The 11,107-nt window shown below is 40.6% G+C and overlaps 1 long non-coding RNA gene across 1 annotated transcript in view; it reads right to left on the bottom strand.

Annotated features, from left to right (window-relative positions):
• LOC110394503 overlaps positions 2,838–11,107 on the bottom strand; it is a 42,577-nt gene continuing 34,307 nt past the window's right edge. Inside the window, exon 3 of the long non-coding RNA XR_002435673.1 lies at positions 2,838–3,122. This is a non-coding gene — a long non-coding RNA (uncharacterized LOC110394503). The remainder of the gene's footprint in view (positions 3,123–11,107) is intronic.

Here is an 11,107-nt window from a genome sequence, read left to right as displayed (position 1 = left end):
TAAAATCCCCCAATACAATTCCATGATAGGAAAATACTGGTTAGAAAACAGCTCATTTCCTCTTTTTAAGGAGATTGATGGAACTATTTAAAGTCTTTTACAGTAGTCATTGTTTTTTATAACACCCTTAGTATGCACAAATTTGACCACATTCAATATTCTTACTTAATACCTCTGTAGCTGTAACACAATAAGGACTAAGAGAGAGACAGAATAAAACAGTAAATAAATATTTTGAATAGACTTCAGTTTGGGTTATTTTGTTTTGTTTTGAGGAAAATCACAGCAGCACAAGCTGAGTTTGCAGCTTTCCCAGCTTTGGCTTTTCCAGTGGGGAGTGCTCAGGCTGCTCCAGAAGCCCCATCTGATTCTCAGATTAGAATCACCCTTTATGCAAGACCCATTTGGCACCAAGAGGTACAGCTTGGACAGAGAACAGCTGATGTTCAAGCTATCCTTAAGCAGCTGAGCCCATCCACCTGGAGCAATGAGTAATTGCCACTTCTGCAAACCACCATGGCCAGGAGCTCCCACAAGCTCTCCTCTTCACTAGCTGCCCCAGTAATGCTTTGCTCCAAAATGGGGATCAGTGGTACATAGGATCTGTATATACATCTTGACATGGAGGAAACACCACGAGCTTCCTGTGTGCTTCCTTGGGACCTTTAAAGCCAACAAAAACACTCTGCCCTTCTACTCTTCCATGCCTTTCAGACTTCAAGAGCAGCTGCTCTTCTAATTTAGATCACTTACTAGCAGAATAAAAACAATAAAAACTTCTTATCCATAAAAGACACCTTCTCAGTGATAAGGCTATCAATAAAAATAAAATCATCAACTCCTGTTTTGGAGGAAGATTTGAAGCCTGTTTCCTTAGCTAGAGGTGTCAGAATTCCCACAGATTTTTGCCAGTACTCCTTCAAACTCTTGCCCCATTTAGCCTTTTGGGGATGTATTTAATGTCAAGGCTCGGCTAGTTTTATAGGTCTTTTACTACAGCAAGGATGGCTAAAATAGGAGTGTAGGAAGTCAGTCCATGGTCATTCTGAAATCTGACTGTGGGACAAAGAGAGCAAGCTTCAGAAGAAAGATCAAATCTATCTTCTATGCTTTTCTATTAAAATGTATTTGACAGAAGAGACTAAAAATCATATTATATCCCAGAGAAAATTTTTCCTTTATTTCTTTCTTCTGGGATGAGCAACTGTCATCAGACAGATGTGTTTCAAGCAGAACATCAGGTGCTACACCGAACTTATTTGATTTCTAACTTTCTGAAATCAGCTTTCTAGGAATAAGCTAAATAAGTGCCTTCTGATTTCAGGAAGGGGTGCAAGTTAAGGGGACAATCCAAAGCTTGCTGACAGCGTTATAAAAACTCTCCTCAACTGAACAGATCTTGGATTTGACCCAAAGCCAGCTGGTCTGAAAGAAAAGAAGGGCAGAATTAGAGTATTCCCCAAGTGGAGAGAGACATAAGCAAGGCTGAATGTAATGGAAATAAGGAAAGGCTGGCTGATAAAGATAGTACAGCATAAATTCTTTTCAGGATTTTCTTTGTTCCTATGATTTTGGATATGACAGTTTCTGACAGATTAGGCAAGCATCCATTTTACTTCCAGGAGAAGATGCAGTGAGCATCAGCAGAGGCTGAATATACCACACTGCATAACAACCCCACTGTCTGAGGTAATAGCCTTACGCAAGAAGACCAGCCAGCTGGTATGAACAAGAGGTAGGCACACAGGCAGCATGCTGCAAGACACACAATTGTATTTGAAGTACATAGTTACCTGCAGTACCAAACAGGAGGTACAAGGAAATTTCTCTTGTCCAAATGCTGAGCAAAATACATTGAAATATATCAGGCCCAGGGAGTGATAATCCAGTTGGCAATACATTCCCACTACTGGTACAGAGGCAATAACCCCACCACAATCCACAGGTGACTTTACCAGTGGTGCTCTACAGCCCAACCTGTACCAACCGTTGAAAAATCCCATAGTCCTTTTGTAAGCCTGAACATAAACAAAATTCCAGTCTTGCTGTTGCCTACAGACATCTTTCCCCATTGCTATCCCCTGTAAAAACAGTACAGACCTCATCCTTGGTGGAGGTTGTATTTGTGTGCAAGGCAGGCATGAATCAATTACTGTTTATAAAATGCTTTTGGCTCCTAAAAGACTAGAAGTACCTCTATAAACATACCACACTATCATAAGCTATCCGCTGGGCTCTCATGATTGATGAACTTTCAGGCCAGAAATACCATTTCGATCAACTAAGTCAACCCTGGGCACAACACAGGCCAGAGAATTTCCTGTAGCAGTTCTCATAATCAGATTAAAACACATGGTTATAGCTTGTGGCAACAGAGGTAGAAAACAAACAGGAATGTTTCTGTTTTCCCAGAGAAAGAATAGTGTATCTGCAAAGAGTTTTAGCATCAATAACTCAGTGATTTTAATGCTGAAAAACATTTTAAGTGTTTTACATTAAGTTTTCATTTAGGGAACATGGGTCTGCACTGTACATTGTAAATTTTTCTACTTAGGGCAGAAGGTTTTTATCCTTTTTTCCCTTGCACAAGAACCACAAAATATCTTTTCCCAGAATGGCTCGATTGAGTGTAACTATAAATTAAAGATGAACTATCCCTATACTGAAGCTCTGTTCAAGACCCACATCAAAATACATTTATGTCCCATATTTGCCACATGCTAATAAAAACTGACATTTGCGAGTGGCTGTGTGTTTTGTATTTCAATGAAAAAACAGGCTTTAGCTGTGGTTTGTGAAAGGTGGGATTCACTAACCAGAGAAAGGGGAGGACTGGTCTCATTAACATCTCGCTGAAGAGGAACTGCCCTGCTAGAAGCAATATTCTGCAAGTTATGTATCTAAATAACAATGAAGAACACAGAATACCCAAAATAATAAGACATGTCCTTCATGCACGAGTTTAACCTGGAAAACTGAAGCAGGGTAGGCAGGAAGAATGAAAAATAAAAGTGCTAGACAAAACTTTAAATGTGTTTTCTGATAGTGGCATCTGCTCACCTCTCACCACAACAGTATGGCTGTCTCAATCATATCAATGTTTTTCCACAAGTCCTCCATGCCTGTATAGAAAAAGCAATAGAAAAAAGTAATGTAGATAGCATAACAGGGATGAAATTCAGCTCTCTCAAAATCAATGCCAATTTTCCTGTTGGTTTCAGCATAGCCAGATTTCTCATATACCTAACAGAGCAGATCACTGATTTTTACATCAGACCAATTTCATATTCCATGCATGGAAGATGCTCTTTGCAAAGACAGATTTCACTTACCTTTCTAAAGTCCTAATTCAACCTGGTGCTTAAAATCCTTGAGAGAGAGATTATTCACAGCTTCACTTATTATTAAGTGCTTATCTTGTCCAACTGTGACATAAGATTACAGTCTTCTGGGAAAACACACATGTGGAAAGGAAGAAATGTGTTCTCGCCAGGAAGATGACAGGTCTGAGTTCTCTCTAACCCTTGCTCTTGAAAATATGTTTCTTTGCATTATTTTTAATTTTCTCTCATTTCAGGGAAAAGTAGTGTTTGTGAATCCTAGATAATGGCAGGAAATGTCTCCATGTTCTCTGCTCAGTGTCGCATTTCTATTAGCCATGACACCCACAAGTCTTGGCAGGAGTCCTCATGCTCTGAGATTCCTGAAGGCTTGGGAAATTCTTTGAAACCAGAGGCCAGCTGGGTGTGACTAGAGGCCAGGGTAAGATTCAGAGTGGCCTTTTCCAGTCTTGCCAACCCTACTGATTCTGAAGCAGCCATAGCTAGTGGACTAGTCTCTGAAGACACCTGCCTTCACTTTCCATTGAGGCTTGAAAGGCTTGAAACCTGTCCTCTCTCTGCTTATCTCCTTTCTTCAAAAGGAAGGAAGAACAAACATCCACAAACACATTCTTCTGATGGAAAACACCTTGCTGCATAAGACAGCACATGCTCTACCTTTCAAGCTAAGGTGGTGTAGAAAAGCTCAGTCAACACCTGAAAAAACAGAAGGCTGTTCTTTCTTGGTTTTCCCAGTTTTAGACAGCCCCAGCCAGTTCCCTGGACAGAGCCCATTTTTAAGAACTTGGTCCAGACAGTACTTTAGAGATGAGTCACAGCAACTGAATATCAGAGCGGAACAATGGAGCTGTTGTCCTATCAGGGCTCAGACAAAAAAAATAGCTGTTTTCGTAAGTCTTTTACCTGATTCTCATCCTCACTGAAGTCCAGTGGGGATGAGAGAACTAGTCTTATATCAGCTCTAAAGCCTTTCAAGATTTGTAGCAGATATACGTTACAGAAAAGTACATGGCAAATGGGATTGTTTGCAAATGACTAAAAGGCTGTCAAAAGAGTTGTCCTTAGACAACTGGTAATTAGGACATGGCATAATTCCGGGTTTCTGCCTACCCAATAAAGTGTTTTTATATGCATCATTCTTCTTTCCACCTAAAATTCCATTGATTGTTTATTAGCATAAATGACAAGCAGGCCCACTCTAGGCATTGCTGCTCTCCCTAGCAGTCACATCACTCCTGAAGTACGCAGTCAAAATGACTGCAGAACCGCCCTCAGCTGTCTTTTTATTTCAAGCTTACACAGGCCTTTCATAAGGAGCAAAAGCCACTGTCTTGGAGGAACATAGAAGACTACAGGACAAAACTTTCTTTCAGCCAAGATAAGTAACATCCCATCTTTTTTATCACTCTCACCTCTATGAGGATCTGTGCTGAGTTAGGTTATGTGTCTGACCAAGACAAATCTGTGTCATGTCATGGCAGGGGTGTTTGGCCTAATTTCAAAATGGGACATGTTTTTAAGTGCCTGAATTGAGATATATTAAATTGAATAGATTTTCCACAAGTCTTAAACATCTGTCCATGTAGAAAGAAAGAAAGAGGTGGGGGGGGGGGGGGGGAGAAGAAAGAACACTTTTTTTTTGTTGTTTGAATAACAAAAAAATCACTATAGCCTAAACTGTTGAGATGAGGAGTCCTTAAATAAGTCACACAACACTCAGATGTCAGAGAGACAGTACAGCATTACAGATCCGCTATCTAGCACAGAGAAATCAAATGATTTGTTAAAAACTTCTACTGAGATGGGGGCAGAGCCAGAAGTTAAATATTTCAAATGGTGACTGCACATCCTTTCCCTGAAAGCTAGCAACCAACTCCCCATACATTTTTTTAAAAACATTATGGAAGTTGTCATGTTCTATGACTTGTTGATCAAGGTTTGCCATTCAAGCAAGGGGCTTTACTTAACCTCAGACCTGCTTTTGAGCTGTGCACACATCCAAGCAAAAACACACACGCAAGTCAACAGATCCATACTGTCATGGAGACAAATGATATTCTTTCAGGGCTTCAGGCTGGGAGAGGGGGCCAAAAGCCTTTGGCAGTGCTCAGACCTCCCAGCCTACAAAGACAGGCTTCCAGGCTGCTCTGTGGCTGCATGCTTTTCACTGATTTCCAGGCCACAGGAACACAGCAAGAGGTTTGTAACCTCCTCCCTCTTTTCTATCTTTTTGGTGTGAATAGTCAAAAGGCAAGATGTGGAAGGTGACAGAGCAACAAGATGGGGAATTTTTTCCCCCACCCCCATAACTGACCCTTCTTCAGTACTTCAGAACTACCAATGTATTTCAGTAGATCTTCCTCACTTTAGCTTAAATACACTGCTAACCCTTGGACAGAACCACTAGCTTGAGCAGTTCACCTACATCTAGATGCCTAAGTTTAGCAATCAGAAAGATCAATGCAATGGAAAAGGTGTTTCAAAAGAAGTGGAAGGACCAGCATGATAGCAAGGTGCCACAAAGGAAGAGAAGTACATTGCTCATCTACATCAGAAAATGCTGGGTTCACAGAGAAAAGCTCCACCAAGAAGAAATCTCCAGAAATAGCCTCTTCCTCAGTGCCAGTCAGTCCTTAGATGAGGCCTAAGAAGGGTCGAGCCTGGCTCCACCCCTTCTGGTCACACAGGTGAATTGCCTTCACCTGTGCTCCCAGGGCTGACTGGGTCCTTCCTCCAGGTGCTCAATCAGTGATTCAGGCCGTGACTCAGCAGTTCCCATACACTGAGTCAAGTCTCATGTCCTCTCCTTCAAGACTATTTTTGTTAAAAAGCATAAGATGCAAAAGACTAGATGGATATAAAACAATGTGGGGAACTTTCAGGACTATAGCATACCTTAAAGCCTCTGAGATATGAAATCCCTACTGCCCTTGGATCTTGTTACATACTTTCTTTTGACGATGATGTGACCTATGTTTATTGTAACCCATTACAACAGGTCATGCAGATGCAACAACATATACAAAGAGGACTCAGGCCCACCACCTACTTTTCGAGTAAGACACATTTATAGCCTTAATTGCTCAGCTAAAGACATACCAACTCTTCTGCAGATACCCTGTTACAACACAGGCAAAGTACTATTGATTTTATAGCTGACCAACCACAGGGTACCTTCTATGATGAGACAACTGTAAGTTGAAAGAAGTAATTGCTCCCATTTATCTGACACCTGTGAGATTGTGTTTGGAGCACTGTGTCCAGTCTTGGGGTCCTTAATACAAGCAATACATTGATGAACTAGACCAAAATGCATCTCATCTATAATTCAGCTGTGCTGGGTTCTGAGACAAATGGTTTATAAAAAAATGTGGTTTGCAGTATTGATTCAGCTCTCAGTACAGGTTTTTTCCCAGGAACATCAGGTGAGGCTACTTATTTAGTTGTATAAATTCATTCTGGGATTTTAAGGGCTGAAAAATGAGATTTTTTTTTTCAACAGAAACTGCAGGTATGACCAATTTGACAACAGGAGACACATTTTACAATGAAGTTATGACTAATAAAAATGTAAACACTATTTATTTACATATAAAGCTTACAAATAATTATACAAAGACTAAACCCCTATACATCAGGTTGTCTACGATCTCTTTGGGGTATATCAACGCTTCTGAGCTGTCTTACCTCCTGTTTCTCCTTCCTTTTCTCTCAAGAGAAGATACCAACTGCTTTTTAAATGTATCAGCACCAATCTATGAATCACCTATGGTTTCTCTGTAAACCAGAGAAAAAATTCTCACCAGCCATTTCAAGTTATTTTATGTCTGCTATCTGAAAATGATTGTTTCCTCCCTTCCTGTATTGCAGTATGGGAGTAATAGCAGATATACAACAAATACAAGGTTTTCAAGATGACATGAAAAGCAGTACGTGAAAATCCAACAGAAATTCAATTCCAACGTATTTCAAAAATGCACCTAGATTTGCAGAAATAACGTATGTTGTATTTCATTACTGAGACTCCTGTATCCCCCAAGCCTTCATCTTGTCCATACAAGAAAATAAAACAAGTCAAGGACTGTGCTTTGGCACAGGAGCCAGCTGCCCAGCAGCTCATATCCAGACAGCTAAGCCCTTTCACCTCCCCAGAACAAGATGCCTGTGGCCAAATTACCTACTGGCGATGGCTGCTAGCCAGCCAAGTCCCCAGACAGTGCCCAGGCGCTGTCTGGAGAAGCACTAGCTGGTGTGGGCTGGAGCTGTGCTAACAGCTTTATAGTATGGACAGGTATAAACTAGTGTGCTCAGGGCTATGTCTTGTCCCTGTTTAACCTGTTAGGATAGATGTAGCTATAACATCCTAAGGCTCTTGTATTTGCAGGCATTTCCTCTCTGTCATCAAAGAATAATGGCCTGTGTTAAACCAAAGCTCAACTGTAGCTGAAGAATCATGTCAGCAAGGGCATAAGATAGAGAGGCAGAACAGAAATTCTTAGAATTTATCATCTATGAGAATAGACTATTTAAGGTGTCTTTAAAGGGCTAAGACTGTTGTTTTTCTGGAAGCCTACAGGTAGTCACATGAGGAGGAACCAGGGGTAAAACCCAAAGTATCTGTCAAGTTCTGGAAGCACAGTATTAACAAGAGGAGACAGATCAAACACAGCACGCCTGCCACTTACAGTCTGGCTTCTAAAATGTCAAAAGACACAGCTCTTATTTTCAGGTCATGTTTCCACATCCTTCTACAGTATCTTTGCACAACTTGATGGAGACACATCCCTGAGGGGCCACCATGTACGCACTGGCTCTTGACTGTCATTTATCATCACTCTGGAAGTGTTCATGAATTACTCTCCACATATACTAGTTTATTTAGAGATAATTCGAGTTGCTGCATGTGTGAACAGGGCCTTTCATTGAAAATCTGTAAGCAGCCAGACTGAGGGAGGCCTTGTGGGGAACTGTGATAAAGTGTTGCAAGCAAATGACACCCCAAACAGTTCTACCACTGCAATGCCAGCATGCTGCCCACAAATGAGGGAAACATCATAGCAAACAGCTGTCACTTTTTTGCTAAGCCAAAAACAGAAGTTTACATATTTATTTAAACTCAGCTGACTGTTGAAGTATACACATGTAATACTGACCATAGGTGCAGCAATGGTATGTTTCAGTGGTATCTTGTTTTCCATTAACCTTCCCAGTGAGACCAGAAATGGGTAGTTCCAGTGGAGAAGAAAAAAAAAGAAAGAAAAAGGAGAAAAGACAGTAAAATAGGTAAAGCCCACTTTCCTTCTCAACATCTTGGAATAACTTGGGGTTTATATTAACAGAGTCTGAGTGGATGCCAGGTTTCCCCTTTCCTAGATGGTGGAAGGCTTGAGGATATGCTTCATTAGTAGAGATTTAAGAAGCCTAACACAACTTCCCACTGTGTGAGTATTAATAAAACTGCTAAGCAATGTCACGTCAATCGCCTTAACAACTACAATTATAATTGCAATTACTTCTTACCATTTGAATAAATAGGTGTGGAGAAAGAACACCTATATGCAGTTGTGCATTGGCAAATCACTTGCCTAGGAGGACAGTACCATTCAGGGTCTCAAATAAACCTCCTGCTCTTCTCAGAAGACATATTATGAGCCACCAACAGCTGACATATAACTGACACACAGTAACCTGTTGAGCTGGAGCAGAAAAAAAAAACACCTTTCAGTAGTGGGGAACACAGACTACTTCCTAATTTTAGTCAATCTGATGGTTACAAAATTATTTTTTAAAAGCATGTTCCAATGCAATTAGTACAGTATCATTAAATAGCCCCCGATATTTCAAAGCTGGAAAAAGAGATGTTTAGCTTGATTTGTGATGTAAAAGAAATATATAGATTTGAGAGTGAATGTTAATGTATAGTTGTCCTAATTGCGATGACTAAACACATATTGATACCTATAATTACTGATATCAATATCAATCCAAAACTAGGCCACTTACTAAACTGGCCTGTGCAAAATTGTAGAGACCTTTCAGTTAACAAGTGACCTTTAGAAGAACTCTATTTACCTCTCAAAAGCTGAAAACACCATCTAATGACCCCTACCTTGGTTCCAGACAACAGCACTCAATCTCACAGCAGGCAAGCAGCCTTTGAAACCAAGCTCACTCCCTCTTGCAGAGATCTGGCTTCCAATACTGGCAAAGAGGCCAAAATCTTGACCACTGAATACATTCTATATCAAAAAGTTGTCCCTGCTAAAGACATTGTCCAAGGACAATGTTATTGATAGTCCATGCTACACCCAACAGTATTTTACTTAACCTTGATCTGCAAACAGGATTATTACGCCATGAACAAGAGTATCTCTAGAAGTTAGGACATGACTAGATGTCACTATGGACCATTGTTATTTCTAGATCACAGTTTGTCCCGTTTAGCTAATTCTGGCCAGTATCAATATGCACAGGTGCATTTTGCTCTTCACATGTTGTCATTCACACTGCCTTAAGCAATTCATCTGGTGTAGGCCAAGTTATTCCTTCCTTGCAGTGGAGCTGAAAAGCTAAGAGTGAACAGTTTTATCTGGAGAAGAGTATTCTAGGCAGGTTATATATACATACATGCACACATCTACATGTATAGATATGCACATATATATATACATATACATATATATGCACATATATATTTATACACACACTATGTATGTGCATCTACAAAAAGGGTGAAGAAGGAAGATCCAAGGAACTGCAGACCAGTCGGCTCCATTTTAGTCCCTGGGAAAACTACGGAACAGGTCCTTGCAAAAGCAATTTCTAAGTACAAATGACAAGAAACAGTCTGTGAAAAACCAACATGGATTTACTGAAAGGTAGATCATGCTTGGCCAGACAATTTGCTCAGCTGATGAGAGGAAAGCTGTGGATATCATCTACCTTGATTTTAGCAAGGTGTTTGACAGTATCCCACAAAATCCTCTTTGACAAACTGTTAAGATATGGACTGGACAGATAAAAAACCCACATAAAAAAAAAACCTGTCAGAACTGTTGAGCTCAGAAGCTGCTGGTTAAAGGGTCGAAGTCAAGCTGGCAGGTGGTTGCAAATAAAATTTCTTGAGTCAATGTGATTCAACTTTACAAATGATATGGATGATAGGATTGAATGCATCCTCAAGAAGTTTGAGAGCAAACTAGAAGAGGAGGTAGCTATGCTAGAAGGAAAATGCACCACATAGACAGATTTCAACAGATCTGGCCAACAAGAATGAGTTTTACCATGAGGTTCAGCAAAAACAAATGTCATGTCTTGAACCTGGGATGCAATAATCCCAAGCAGTAGCACCAGCTGGGGACTTGCTGGCTGGGCAGTAACTCTACTGAAAAATCCCTGGGTGTCCTGGCAGACAGCAAACTGAACATGAGCCAACTGTATATCCCCGCACCAGTGAAGGCTAGCAGCATCCTGGGCTGAATTAGCAAAACTATAGCTGGCAGATCAAGGGATGTGATTTTCCTACTCTATTTGGCACTTGTTAGGCCACAGCTGGAACACTGTCCTGTTATTCTTTCCCCGGTTAAAGAAAGACATTGAAACACTGAGATGGTCCAGAAGGAGCTAGAGAACTCCGCAACTGAGGAAATGCTGACTGAATTGTCCCCGTTCAGCCTTTGGAAGCAAAGATTCAGAGTGGGGGATTCAAATAACTGAAATAACTGCCTTCTGGGATTCTCTTCACTGTGACAGGAAAAGAAGTAACA

The sequence above is a fragment of the Numida meleagris genome, chromosome 2, assembly GCF_002078875.1.
Source record: "Numida meleagris isolate 19003 breed g44 Domestic line chromosome 2, NumMel1.0, whole genome shotgun sequence".
Lineage (NCBI taxonomy): Eukaryota > Metazoa > Chordata > Aves > Galliformes > Numididae > Numida > Numida meleagris.
This window is presented reverse-complemented; position numbering and strand designations above follow the sequence as displayed.